The sequence below is a fragment of the Stenella coeruleoalba genome, assembly GCF_951394435.1.
Source record: "Stenella coeruleoalba genome assembly, chromosome: 2".
Taxonomy (NCBI): Eukaryota; Metazoa; Chordata; class Mammalia; order Artiodactyla; family Delphinidae; genus Stenella; species Stenella coeruleoalba.
Window position 1 is genome coordinate 138,570,548 of NC_137147.1, and position 14,238 is coordinate 138,584,785.

Genomic DNA, 14,238 nt, shown 5'->3' on the forward strand with positions numbered 1-14,238 from the left:
TGGAAAACAGGGCAGTTAAGTTGACCTAATATCATTCCAGCAAGTTCTATTATCATTTTCAGCTGATATACAAAATCTCAGGGGATATTAAGTTTTCACCCGCTTTTCTTATCTCCTTTTTAAGCCCTGGATGGCTGGGACCCGTCTTCCTCCTCTTGTATCCCCTGTGGGGCTCCACCCACAGTAGCAGCTCCATAAACGGTTACTGATTTGGTCAGTGTTTGTTTCCTGGGCCTTGAGTCGCCATCCCTCAGCTTGAGGAAAACACAGAGAGAACAAACACTGTGCCTGCCTTGAGCAACAGGTTTCATCTTGGGATTACAGTGAATATTTGCAAAACATTTCGCAGACCGCAAAATGCTTGTGCAAACACATCCCAGGAAATCCCAACAAGATCCCAGTGGGGTAGACATTCTGACCTCCATCTGTCAGGCAGACAAACTGAGGGGCAGAGCCTGGGCCAGAACACTCTGAGCCCCGCCAGTCATGTCCAGTCTCCCTTCTCTCCAGAGCAGAGACACATCCTCTGTTGGAGAGCTTGAGCGTGTTTTGCTTGTTTCCAACACGGAAACTTTGCAGGAACTGCCTCTTCAGAGCAAGCATCTGGGGGCTCCACACCCCTCAAACCGGACTCACCCCTCAAGGTCCAGCCCAAAGTCCAACTTCTTCTAGAGGCTCTTCCTGCTCTCCTCAGCCCAGAATTAGTTGCACTGTGTTCCTGCACCACAAATGCTGTCTTGCAACATGTCATACCGTTGCTTTGCATGGTAACTTGGTCCTTGGATCATTATTTAACTTTTTGTGTATATATCTCTTCCCTCCGCAATGAGCCTATCAGCTCTAGGTAGGAATCACCTCTGCTCATTCCCTATTTCATTCAAACATTCCTTCAAGAAATATTCTATGCCATCCAAGAGATAAATAGATGACCAACGGTTCCTGCCCTCACAGAACTTATATGCCTTATTTCTTCCTTATGTCCCCACAGGACTTGCTATAATCCACCTGTAACCAGCGGGCAAGAGTTAACAGTGACAGCCTCTGGCCAGCAAGTTCCAGCAGTGTGTCCCTTTGATCTAGTCAAAGCTGAGTGAGGACTATTTTTAAGTAGAAAAGCAGCAAGGACCACAGAGGTGGGGTCTCTGTGTGGCTGCCTCTGGATGGCAAACCTAGAAAGGGATTCCTTTTGGGCCCTGCTCCTGGGAGAGATTGGAAGCTCCACCCATAAAGGGTCAGGGGCCATGGGCCCTGAAGAGGGCTTAAGGCTCACCAAAGGCACCCTCATGGCATAGATGGGGAAACTGAAGCTTGCAGTGGGCTTGTGCTTGCTCCAGTACTAGACTCCCAGCACAGCGCTCCTTTCCTAGGAGCCCACTGAGGTATAGTTTTCTGCTAAAGGGAAAGACTTGTTTTCCCTTTAGCTGTTGGAAGGCTTTCTGGCACACAGGAGCACACAGGTGGAAAGAGGGCTGGGGGAGAGCAGTTCACAACAGTGTCTTCAAATACTTTAAAATAGGCTGGAAGACACTCATGCTCTGGTTCTGAGCATCTCCTCCGTACCCAGCACTGGGTCAGGGACAGGAGGGAGGGGCTGACTGTACTCATGGAACTCACGTGGGACAATCAGCTGTTTGGCAAGTGTGGCCAGCGGGCCCCCTGATGGGAACAAGACCTGTGAGTGAGAGGGGCTGGCCTTGGCTGGAGCTCTGCCCTCCCTGGCAGCCCCCTCTCCCTCTCTGAGTTCTCTGTGGGGGGTGAGGGGGGTCTTCCCCGAATACCAAAGCACATGGTTGTGAGGATTCAATGAAACACCACAAGGAAGCACCTGACCCAGAAGAGACACTCAGTTCATTTTCACTCATTCAGAAGGCCGTTTTGATTATTCTCAACCACCTGCTTTGTTTCCCAAGTCCCAGAAAAAGAATCCTGACTAGTCTTCTTGAAGCAGAAATAGGTGAGTTCATGTGGCCCCAACTGCCTACCCAGGGGTCATGGTCCCGATACTCCCGCTCACCCCACCGCCCCCAGAATCAGCACTTGGGCTCACCACTTGTTGCCTGAGGCCAGTGTGCTTCCTCTCCCTGTTCCCCACCTTTCTTACCTGTAGAAAGGGACTGCTCCTGAAACAGGGAAGAACAAATCTGACTCCATGTTGGGATGGTGCTTCACTTTAACCTTTGTATTGTATTCCTTCTGCTACAAGTTAATCACTCAAGGGATGTTGCCTAGAGCTTAAAGTATACATAATGGCCCATTCTCCAGGAACCCTGCCTCCCATGCCTGACTGTTAAGTTAAAATACCTTTGTTTAGCTCACAGGAACCCCCCAACACACACACACCAGGCCCACCTGTGAATGGCTGCAGGAAGGAAGAAATTATCACATCCCCTCTGGAGTCTGGCCGGAACCAGGAAATATTTCCAACAACCGATCGCCTTCTTTTTACTTTACCTCCTCACCTCCCCCTCTTTGTTCTATAAAAGGAACTAGCGTCCAAACCTGGGCAAGATGGTTCTTTGGGACACGAGTCCACCATCTTCTCGTCTGCTGGCTTTCTGAATAAAATCGCTGTTCCTTGCCCCAACACCTCGCCTCTCAATTGACTGGCCTGTCGTGCAGCGAGCAGTATGAGCTCGGACTCAGTAACACTCAGACTTAGCCCCGTGAGGCTGTGTGACTCCACTGAGACACCGCAAGTACACACTCCAGTGGGTCGCACTGGATACGTGATCTTGTGCCCCTTGCCTTCTCCTTCCTGGAGTGGTCTGTTCTCCAGAAACTGTGGGGCAGGGCTTGGAGCCTGGGCAAGAACCTCTCCTCCTCAGCCACCCCACTTCCCTCCCACCCGCTTCTGCATCCTTAGCACAGGAGACCCCCTCACTGCTCCAGCCATCAGAAACATGTGCAGCAAGAGCCAGCTGCCAGTGCCACCACCATTCAGCCCAGGAGACAGGTGACATGTGTGAGTCACACTCCTTTATTAAAAGAGGGCAACGGTGGGAGGGTTGCTGCGGGCACCTGGCTGAAGCCAAACCACCTCCCTCCTCCCCACTCTGCCTCCGCTTTTGAGCATGGAGAAGTCTAGAGACTTACAGAAATTAGGTCTGGGTACAGCCTTGAAGATGATTTATTCCAGTGGCTTCCAAACACTTTAAATTAATTTTCAGTTATGTGGGTAAAATTTTAACTGACTCCCCTCCCTAAAAAATGGGTATGCAGATTTTTTTCTATGAAACATCTAGTGCAACCTTTCCTTTCTAGATGGGGAAACTGAGGCCCATGAAGTGGATGTGGTCTCCTGGCGGTATCTCAGGAGTTGGTGGAGTTGGGACTAGAGCCCTGGTCCCCTAATGCGACTCTTTCCACCAGCCTCCACCCTGAGGTGGTGACTGCAAAACCCGAGGCTGGGCTCTGCATCTCAGACGCAAAGAAGAAGGCAGGGTGGAGCACATGTGGCGTAAGTGGAAAAAGAATCCTGGGCCGATCCAGGAACTCTGTAAATTTATGTCCTAATCCAATTTCCTAAGAATTGGTTCTTGGAATAAGGCTAGTAGCTATAACGCAGACTTTCTGTTGGAGAAAATTAAAATATTATTTTTGCCTTTAGCTTTTGAGAAGTGCCAAGAACCATCAGGCTTTGGGAGTCCCAGAGGAAGGAAACATGAGCCTCGAATAATCAGGCCTCGGAGGATGTCTGTGAATCATGTTCCCACTGTGAGTCGTGGCCTGAGACCTTCCCCAAAGCAAACTTGCCTGGCCTTTCCTGCTTTCTCCACCGTGCCTTGCCTTTCTTTTCTCCCCAGTCTTTTAACCCTGTCTAGTTTGCACCCACAGAAATCACAGCATGAATGGTAAGGCCTTACTTTAGGGCAGCAGTCCCGGCCTGTTCCCAGGACACTGGTTCCACAAGAGAAGTGGAGTATCTGGCAATTCGGTTCACATCGGTGTATTACAGGCTCCATCTGGACTGAACATGTCCTGGCCAGCTGACAAGACAGCATCGCCTCTTTCCAGGCTCTAAGTTCACCTGAACATATGCCTTCAGTCCTGGAGACAGAGAGGGGTCAGGGCCATGGCAGCATGTAATAGTTCGGAAAATCTCTGGTCAGAGTCAGGTCCCTGGTTTTAGCACGAAGCATAGGATAGCTCGCCTTCTCATTTCTTCACCTGGTGAACTCCTACCCAACCTTCAAGGGCCACGACAAAAATTCCCTCCCCCAGCCCACTCCTCCCCAAGAGAGCTAATTTAGCTCTCTCCTCTAGTTCTCACTGCATTTTACTTTTATTCTATCAACACACACTTGAGTTGAAGCAGAAGAACCTATTGGGAATTTAATGTATCACAATAGTTTATTAAGAAATTAATTTATATCATTTATTGCCCTTGTTGACTCACCAGAAAAGAACAAAAGCTGTCTTGACATGAGCCCCACACACTGGACGGTGGCTCGATTTTCCTCTTGTGGTCAATAAGGGTTCTCCAGCCCCCTAAGAAGCAATAAACAATTCTCCCTGTTTCTGGGTCTGAGAGAGGAAGATGAATGGGCTGGGAGGGGACCCTGGTGTGAGAATGGGCTGCCCCCAAGACAACCGCTAAACCAGACTCTGTGTTTAGAAACCAGTAGAGGCAGTTAAACCAGATTATCCCAGCGGGGAGGAGAATGGGGCTTGGTGCTCCGACGTAGAGGTTAAGATGTTTTTAGGTAAAGAACATTTGTCTTGAGAAAGCGTACACCATGCAGTGCATGCAGACCACTGAACGCAGTGTCTTCCTGAAATCACACAGCTGACTCATCCCATGCTAGCACTGATAGAGACGTCTTTTTTAACATCTGGTACCCAGGGTGGTGTGCGGGTTCCAAGCCCCCTGCTCACAGGGCTGGGAGGGCCAGGCCTGCATCTTGTGTCACCAGGAGCAACAGCTACCATGGCAACTAGAGGCTGCACAACCCCCTTTTTAGACTGCTAAGTCCCTAGAGGGCCTTTTGCAAACCCAAGGGAGAGGAGAAAGCAAGGATATGGCGATATGAGGATACAAATATACAGGATACGTTCCTTCTTGCTTAAGGAGGGTCCAAAATGATTCCATTTCCTTTTAATAAAAGCAAGTCACACACGCAGTGAAAACTGAAATAGCACAAGAGAGTAGACAAGGAGATGAGTATCCCTCCCTCCTCAGCTGCTGGTCTCACTTTCCACAGGTGATACCATTAGTGGTGTTTGTTTGTGTATGTACACATGACATCTGATTACAGAGCTGCCACACACACACACACACACACACACACACATACACACACACAAGCCAGAATGTACCGTTCCGTCCTTTGCCTTCCGTCATCTGCTTTTTCCATCATCTACGTCAGCTACCTCAGTGCGACCTCATTCTTTTTAATGGCTGAAACCACCCCATTTCTGGTCCCCTTTCAATGGATTCAATCTGACTTAGACACCCTCAGGAGTGCGACGTTAACTGCACCCAAATGTCATGGTATTATTTCATTCCTATACTTATATAGGTATTTACTATTCCTCATATTGCCAAGATTTGTATCTGCATCTCTCTCCCTCCGAAGAGGTGAGCCCCCTAAAAGCAAGGTCTGAGATGGAAAGTAGTTTAGCAGTGGCCTGAGGAATGGGGGGGTGGGGTGTGGACAACTATGAAGGGGACACAGAGGGAGGTCCTTTGCAGTGACAGAAAAGCTCCAGGTCTCGATTGTATGATGGGCACACATATCTATACCTGTGATAGCAGTACATAGAACTACACACACACACACACACACACACACACACACATACACATACCCCTGTACACACATTAATTAGTACATGTAAACACTGTGTGCTTGTACCAGTGTCAGTTTCCTGGTTTTACTATTACACTGTAATTTTATTCCAGATGTTGCCACTGGGGAAAACTGTGTGAAGGGCACTTGGGACCTTTCTGTACCACATTTACAACTTCTTGTGAATCTATAATTATTTCAAGGTGAAAAGCTAAAAGGTCGGAGTCTGTGGCATCCTGGTATTCTGTTCCCAGGCTCTGGTGCAAGCCCTGGCACAGAGAGGTGCTGGGTAAATATAAGCTAAAGGAGTGGAGGGTCTCTCCTTTCTGGGCCTCAGTTTCCCCATCTGTACAATGAGGCCTGTGGACTAAACAGTCTTCACATTTCCAGTCCCCACGTTCTGTTCTGTGCAGTGGCATGTGGTCCTGCCCGTGAAACCAGTCAGCTGACTCTCTGAGCACTGACTCCTCACACTCTCCCTGCTCTCCCTCCCAACCCGCAGGCCCCATAGGCGGATACCCCACGTCTCCAGCAGAATATAATAGCAGTGTGACAAAATGAGTAGTCAAACTAAAATCGAAGGTGCAGCACTTTTTGAAAACTGATCTTTCTGCATACCTCTGACGTGAGCAGTGGAAGAATGTGTCAGATGTGTGTAACTAAGCCTGGTTTGTCCTACAGGCTGAAAGCACACAGCCAAGTAAAAGAATCATGTGATAATTAAGTCTGGGGTCTCTGGACGTCAAGGCTCACCTTCCTCCAAACAAGGCTGCCTTTCCATTACCTCTGTCGGCCAAGCCCTGGACTTGCTGGGACTTGAAGGAGACACTGGCTTGTCATGGACAGTGTTGGTGCTGCATCCAGAGCACCTTTCATCATTTCTGGGCCCCTGTCCACCTCCCACAGCAGCACTCCCACCTCTTCTGGGGGAGCTGCCCTCGGCTGCTGGAGTGAAGAATGCAGGGCGTGCCTGGAAGTAGGCATCCTTCTCCTCTCCCAGCGGGTTGTGGGCCACAGCATGCAAGCCCAGCTCAGCTTGGGACATCTGAGGTGTTCTTCCCACTCCAGACTTCCCTGCGGGATGGGCAGAAGCTGCCCTCATAGGCCTTTGTCTGAGGGGCCCCAGGCTTTGTCCTGCTTCCCCATCCCCTTACCTATGTCCCCTAAGAGCTTAATAAATGGCTTGCTACAAATTCATGCCTCTCTATCTGCTTCAGGGCAACCCATTTGAGCAATGCTATACCTCAACAGTTCTAGCCATTGAGACTTTTCTCAATGCCACTCCTAAAGGAAGGGAGTTTGCCCCTCCCAGACTGAGGCTCAGTGAGCAAGATGGTTAGAGGAGCAGAGAGCTAGGCCTAAAGAGGAAGAAGAAGTAGTTTCTCCATCAAAGCTAACATCAGCTACAAGTTTAACTTGCTATTGACAAGCCATGACCCAGCAAGAGGTCTAGGACCCTCCAGAAGAGCTGGGGAGAGGAGCCTCGGTTCGCCTCTCATGGCCAGTCTGGCCTCTACATGAAGCTGGCCTGTTGACCTTTGCCCCCCACTCTCTGTTTCATCTTCCACTCCCCTCCCTGCCGCCCCCCAGCTTTAGGCACAGGGATCTCTCCAGACTATATTATTTAAATAGTGCTATTAAGGTAAGAATACATATAATGAACTACAAATATTTCAAATGTACAATTTGATATGCTTTGACATATGTAGAGATCCATGAAACTGTCACCACAATGAAGACAGTGAACATATCCATCACCCCCAAAAGTCCCCACTGGCTTTGACACTGAGTCAGTGTCAGAAAGACACAGCAACGTGAGAGTATCAACAGTGAGAGTCCAGGGACGGGGTGCCAGGTTGCATCCTGATCACACTGTTCCTGAAGGTGAATTTGCTGTGTTCCTAGTCACTAGTTTCCTCTTGGTGTGTAATGATTCTTACGCTGGCTTTCTAAATTCTCTATCAGTTCCGTTAATGTACCAGTAGTCTTCTAATCAGTGTTGCTTAAGTTACCCAGAGCTGGTATCTGTTGCTCATAACCTAAAACCTTGACTGACAGATGGTGGGGGTAGAGGGTGATTGTAAACAGATCACTGGACAGAGAGTTCTAAACAGGGGTTGCCCCAGGGCCCTTCAAATCCATCAAGACAGGTTGCTCCAGAAGGTTGCCTCCCACCTAGGATCCAGCTCTTCCGTGAGCCCTTTATAGCTCTCAAGTGGGGCTGCTTAGGACCAGGACCAGAGACACGGCTCAGCTCTCCCACCTGACCTCTGCCCTCACATGGGAGCTTATGGGGACACCAGACTGCCCTGCCCCTGCCTGCTAATGTAATAAAAATAATAAGGCAACTACTCAATAATAATTGAGGCAGATCAGAGTGGAGGTTGGGAGTGCAGCCTTTCAGATTGGCATGCCTGAATTCTTAATCCTGCCTCTGTTATTTTAATTGCGTGTACTCAGGTCTCCGTTTCCTCATCTGCAAAATATAATAGCACCCGCCTCACAGACTGTGCTGAGATTTAATGAGATGATCCATGTACAGTGAGTGCTTAGGTGTGTGCCTGACCATGATAAAGCTACCTGATATTTGTTTTGTCAGGTAAGGTAAGACATGCAGACATAGAGACAACTGTCACAAAGGAAGAAGAGTGTTATACTCACAGATCCCTAGAAACAGGAGGCACCCCACAACTCGCAGGGCCACACTGGGTAACACCGGGGCCAGTCAGGACAGAGAGAGCAGAGGAAACTGGGCAAGAGCCTTTATTGCAGTTTCCATGGGAAGGATGGGTGAGGCAGGGTAAGCAGGCTTAGGACTGGCCTGTTTGAATAATTCTAGCAGGCTCTGGGGCACAGGGGCTGTCCCTAGCTATCTGGTACTTGCTCCTGGAATTATTAGGGCAGGGGGACAGATACAGCAATCCCTCAGCCACCAAAGGGCTACATGAGGACATCTGTGAGGCCAGCGATGCTGTTAGGGCTGAAAGTCACCGCCCAAGAGACTCAGCTCCCTTTGTGGATCTGGAAGCCCAGCGGGGGCCATGGTCTGGACACAGGAGCAGCAAGGGTCAAGGACCTGCGGGGATGTGTAGGAGTCGGGGAGAGGCTGGCTGCGTGTGCGTGTATATGCGTGTACGCATTGAGTGGTGGCAGGGGAGCAAGGGGCCTCGGAAGCAGATGCATTAAATCGAGGACTCATTTCCAAATCCTTCCCCCACCGTGTTCACCTGAAGAAAAGGTCTGATTTGTACATTCTGCAGGACCCCATAGATGGGCATCGTTGGTCAACAGCTAACTTACCCGATAATGGGCTGTATCATTATTTCCTGGGGTTTCTCTTGTCTTGATGGAGCCTTGCCACCTTAGCTTAAACAGACATGCTCTTTCTCTGTTCTCCCCGTGTATGAGTCTCACTTCCCCACATCATCAGGCAGGTTGCTGAGGGCCAGCAAGGGCTTGCCTGGGCCTGCCTCTTGTCATCATTCACCTGGACAGGGACAGAGCTTTCAGGCTCAGGCAAAACCACTGTTCATACTCTCATCAGCTGAGAAAAATCAAGGGAGCCTTGAAAAATCAAGGGGCCTCAAATCCAAATCGAAGTGAAAGGACCCCCTTTTGTCCTCTTGCGGCTGAACTGTCCCAGACACAGGAAGACCAGGACTTTCTCTGTTTAGCACTGAACGGCCTGTGCCCCGCAAAACTCCTGGATCCCGGCTAGCTGGGACAGTTGGTCCCCCTACTTGGACACTAGTGATCCTTGCCCTTCAAGCCTTTGCCCAGGACTTCTGAGGGCAACTGGCAGGGAACAGATCCTCCTGTGGGACCTGCTGTGTCTATACCGAGGTGTCCCAGGCACAAGTCCCACTCACAGCTCCCTGCCTGTTAGCTCTTGGCACCAGCAGCAGGTTCAGTTCCTCAGAAGTCTGGGTTATATCCCATCAGCTGGAGTGACTCAGAGGGCCACCAAGGGACCAGAAGATCATGCTGATGGAATGACATGAGGTCAGTAAGGAAACAGACTGAATGAGGTTCTGTTGAAAGGCGAGATCTTGGCTTGGGACAAGCAATGTGACAGGATGCTCCGGGAGACAGGAGGCTTGCATGTGTGTGATGAAGACAGGAACAGACGACCTCCCCCACATGGCTAAGAGCTTATCAGACAGCTGCATGCTCAGGCAGTGGTCCATGAGCCAGGACTGCCAAATAAGACTTACCAGCAGACACAGTGCACTGCTAAAGTAAGATGGAAATGCTGTAAAGACTCTGGTTTCTGTAGAAAAATTAAAATGTCAGCTAAGAATTTGAAAGCAAGGGGGCAAAGATAAGGAAGGTGGGTCTGAAAGAATTCAGAAGCAAGTCAGGAAAGCCCAGCCTGGCTTGAGCTGAATGAACAGAGGCGTAGGAGAAGAGAACAATGAGAAGGTAAGGCCCTGGGTCCTGGGAGAGGGACGTCTCCACCAAGGGGAGGGGCAACTCACTGAGAACCAAACGCCCACCTGACCAAGGCCTAGCCCCAGTACAGAGCTTTACAGTTAGCAAAAGCCTCCACAAGCATGTGGTCATTTGATTTGATCTTCACAGTGACCCTGTGATGTAGGAAGGCAGTGGTCACCCCACTTTATGGGTGACATCAAAAGAAACACTCCCATAGCCGCAGTGATGAGCCTCATGAGACTTCAGATGCAGACGGAAAAGTTTGGAGAGATCACCGCCCACCTTGGCCACCAGTGTGTCAGCTCACATCTTCCGTTACACTGTGACAGTGGCTGGTCCAAGCTGCCTGGGTTTTCCATCCTTGTCTGCAAAATCTTCAAAAATCCACCCTATGCTGTCCCTGATCCCTAAAGCAAAAACACAATCACTGAAGCATGTATAGCTCAGGTTCATGGAAGAACTGGGAACAGTTGGAACAAAATGAAAAGCAAGAGGCTCATTTCAGCCAAAAAATCATTAAGGGCTTGGAAGCAAGCAGAGGACATGCTCTCGGCCTTTGTGTCAACAGATTTCTACAGATTGACTGGACACCGGCTACGAGCCAGACCCTGGTCAGACACAGAAATGAGTAAGACACACATCATAACTGTGAGAATCTTCCTATCCAGAAGGAGCAGACACAAAATGGACGGAGAGCTATCATCGTGGCTAAGATTATAGCTATTATCTGCTGAGCCTGAGTCCATGCCGGGTCAACACTTGGTGTTATCTCATTTAACTGCCACCACAACCTGGTGGGACAGCACTGTGATCAGTTGAAACTGCATGTGAGGCACTGGGCCTGGGCAACAGTGAGCAGGTGATAAATACTAGCTATGGTTTAAAATAACTAATATTCCTTTTTAGAGAAGAGAGAAATGAAGCTTAAAGGGGTTAAAGTGATAGGCCCAGGATTCCACGCTCTGTACTGTTTGATTCCAAAGTCCCTTAATCTTGATACCATTGATACCAGTGGTTCTTTTTTTTTTTTAACTTTTTATTTTATATTGGAGTATAGTTGATTAACACTGTTGTGATAGTTTCACGTATACAGCAAAGTGATTCAGTTACACATATACATGTATCTATTCTTTTTCAAATTCTTTTCCCATTTAGGTTATTACAGAATAGTGAGCAGAGTTCCCAGTGCTATACAGTAGGTCCTTGTTGGTTATCCATATTAAATACAGCAGTGTGTACATGTCAATCCCAAACTCCTGACACCAGTTGTTCTTAAATTTGTTTGTTAAAAATACTGCTTCTTGGCCTTCCTGTTGGAGGCTTAGATTTTGTCAGTTTGATGGGGGCAGGGTGGTCATGATGACAAGAAGAGGTATAACTGGTGTTTAAGAGCCACGGCTTTGGCCTGAGAACCAGCTCTGCTCCTTACTAGCCTTGTGCCCTTGCTTAATCTCACCAAGACAGTTTCTTGGTCTGTAAAATGGGGTAGTAATTGTTACCCATTATGCTAATATCCCCTAAAGGCAGTTTAATCAAATGGTTGAGAGCATGAACTCCAGAGTCAAACTGCCCAAATTCAAATCTGGCTCCACCACTTACCAGCTCTATGACCTTGTGCTTTTCTGTGCCGCAGTTTCTTCATCTATAAGATGACAGTGATACTAGTATCTCCCTCAAAGGGCTGTTAGATTTTAAAGTGTTCATACTCGTAAAGTTTAGAACAGGGTCTGGTGAGCAGTAAGGGCTCAATCAGTGTCAGCTGCTGCTATCATTAATATTATTATTACCATCATCACCATCCTGGCAAGACGACAAGAGGCCTTAACTAAGGCAGTGGTAGTGGGACTAGATAAGAAGGAACAAGGGCACAGAATTCAAAAGATGAGCTCTGGGCTTCCCTGGTGGCGCAGTGGTTGAGAGTCCGCCTGCCGATGCAAGGGACGCGGGTTCGTGCCCCGGTCCGGGAAGATCTCACATGCCACGGAGCGACTGGGCCCGTGAGCCGTGGCCACTAAGCCTGCGCATCCGGAGCCTGTGCTCCGCAACGGGAGAGGCCACAGCAGTGAGAGGCCCGCGTCCCGCAAAAAAAAACAAAAAAACAAAAAAACAAAAGATGAGCTCTGAGGAGAAGCAAGAATAAGAAAAGGAGAATGTGCGGACCTTCGTCCCCAAACTGGTGGTGAGGGCAGTGGGTGGACTTGGGGCAGTCCTGGTTGTGCCACTGGCTTTCAGGGTGACCCTGAGCAAGGCCTCCCCTCTTGTGACCTCTGTCTCATCATCTGTAAAGTGAGGGGCTGGGTTCAGCCTAGCTCGTAGATCTCCTCCAATTTTAACACACTGAGAGTCTAAGAAATTTCGCAGTTGAAAACATTTTAATGTTTTTTAAAAATGCTCTTGTGTGCTGGTGGGTTAGGGCATCCTCCTGTGTTCACAAGTTGTAATATTTTAGGCTTTCTGAAGGTCACGTTGATTTTCACCACCACACGGGAACAGATCTATGAAACCTGGGCAGGGGAGGCTGTTTTGTGACTGAAAGTGAAGCCCAAAGGCTACTGGTTGACACATCCTCCAGACCCCGTCTTGGTGACCCAGACCAGAAAACTCATCTGACAACCCCTGCCTCCTTCAAGAAATGTCAGTGACCGCTGGGAAGTTTGTAAGAAATTTGGCCCTATCCCCATCTCCTGCCACCTACATAGGGACAAAGTACCCAGGACTGAGGAAGCCCAGTCAATGGAACTGGCCACCGGGGTTAGTTGCCTGCTCAGCTCACTCCTGCAGAGCTGAATAAGGATATAAGGAACCCCAACCCACTCTAGTAGAGACAAATCCAGAAGCCTGCCTCCAGACTCCTAGTCATTCCTTCAAAGCAAGAACACAGAGATGTCCAGAGCAGCCGAGGTATTTGGCAGTAAACCCTGCCTTTGCTCCTGAGTGGGCTAATTTAGTATTAGTTTTCTAGCCGATGTTGAAATGGTGAAGTTGCTCACCCCTGCTACAGTTAGAGATGCAAATGGGAGACCAGGCCCTTCCCATGACTCATGGAACACGCTCCACAGAGAAGGAAAATTCTTTTTCCATAGTGGGAGAGGTACTCTGCCTAAAATAATTATATTAAAAACCAAAAACCCCCCAAAATCTACAGAGCCAAAGCTACTGCCAGTTCTTTGTGCTGCTAAACACAGACCCTGAGGAGACTGACAAATATTTATCAGGGTCTCTTGATGCATTTTGACCTGTGAAGGACTCAGAGCTTGATGTAGAATTGGGTTGGAGAGCTGGAAGGTGCTGGAATTTGGGGTTGAAGTAGGCAGCTAAAAACAAAAGAGCTGTGGAGTAGATGTGGAGGATCCAAGATGATGGTGGCAAGCTGGCCAAAGAAGGGAAGTTTCTAAGTATGTTGGGGAATTTAGAAAATCACACACATACTTAGAAAAGACCTGAGAAGATCCTAAACCTTCACTTCTGGCTAATTTCTAGAATTGGTACAAGCAAGAAGCGAAGGCTAAGGCTAAACAGCTTGCCCCAGCACAGAGCTAATCTGTGAAGACTAGGAGAGGTGGTTTGCTTGTTTGTTTGTTTGTTTGTTTTTAGCTCCTAATATTCAAGGAAATCTCTGTCAAAACACTAGCTAACCATAAGCTAAAGGAATGTAGACTTCAACAACAAAACATGGCAAGGAATATAATCTTTGAAAAAATAATTTGGAAAAGTCACTAAACCATAGGTGACTGAAGCTTCAAAGAGACAATCCAAAATGGCAAATCCTGGGGAAGAGGAGATTTAATTTCCAAAGTTTCCACATTGTAATATTCAAATGTTCAGTTTTCAACAAAAGTCACAAGACATACAAAGAAGCAGTAAATCCAGGCATTGGACAAAAAGACATAGACTTTATATCAATTATCTTTAATATGATCAGAGAGCTAAAGGAAACCATGGTCAAAGAACTAAAAGAAAGTAGGAAAATAAAGAACAAAATGAGAATACCAATAAAGAGATACAAATTATGAAA

The 14,238-nt window shown here is 48.3% G+C and overlaps 1 pseudogene across 1 annotated transcript in view; it reads right to left on the bottom strand.

The window, feature by feature from the left end:
- LOC307182382 (NADPH oxidase 5-like) overlaps positions 1-10,223 on the bottom strand; it is a 39,957-nt pseudogene extending 29,734 nt beyond the window's left edge. Inside the window, exons 1-2 of the transcript XR_013831737.1 lie at positions 9,629-10,223; positions 9,212-9,276 (exon numbers count right to left, since the gene is read on the bottom strand). The product of XR_013831737.1 is annotated as an NADPH oxidase 5-like (transcript). The remainder of the gene's footprint in view (positions 1-9,211; positions 9,277-9,628) is intronic.
- Positions 10,224-14,238: the final 4,015 nt, after the last annotated feature.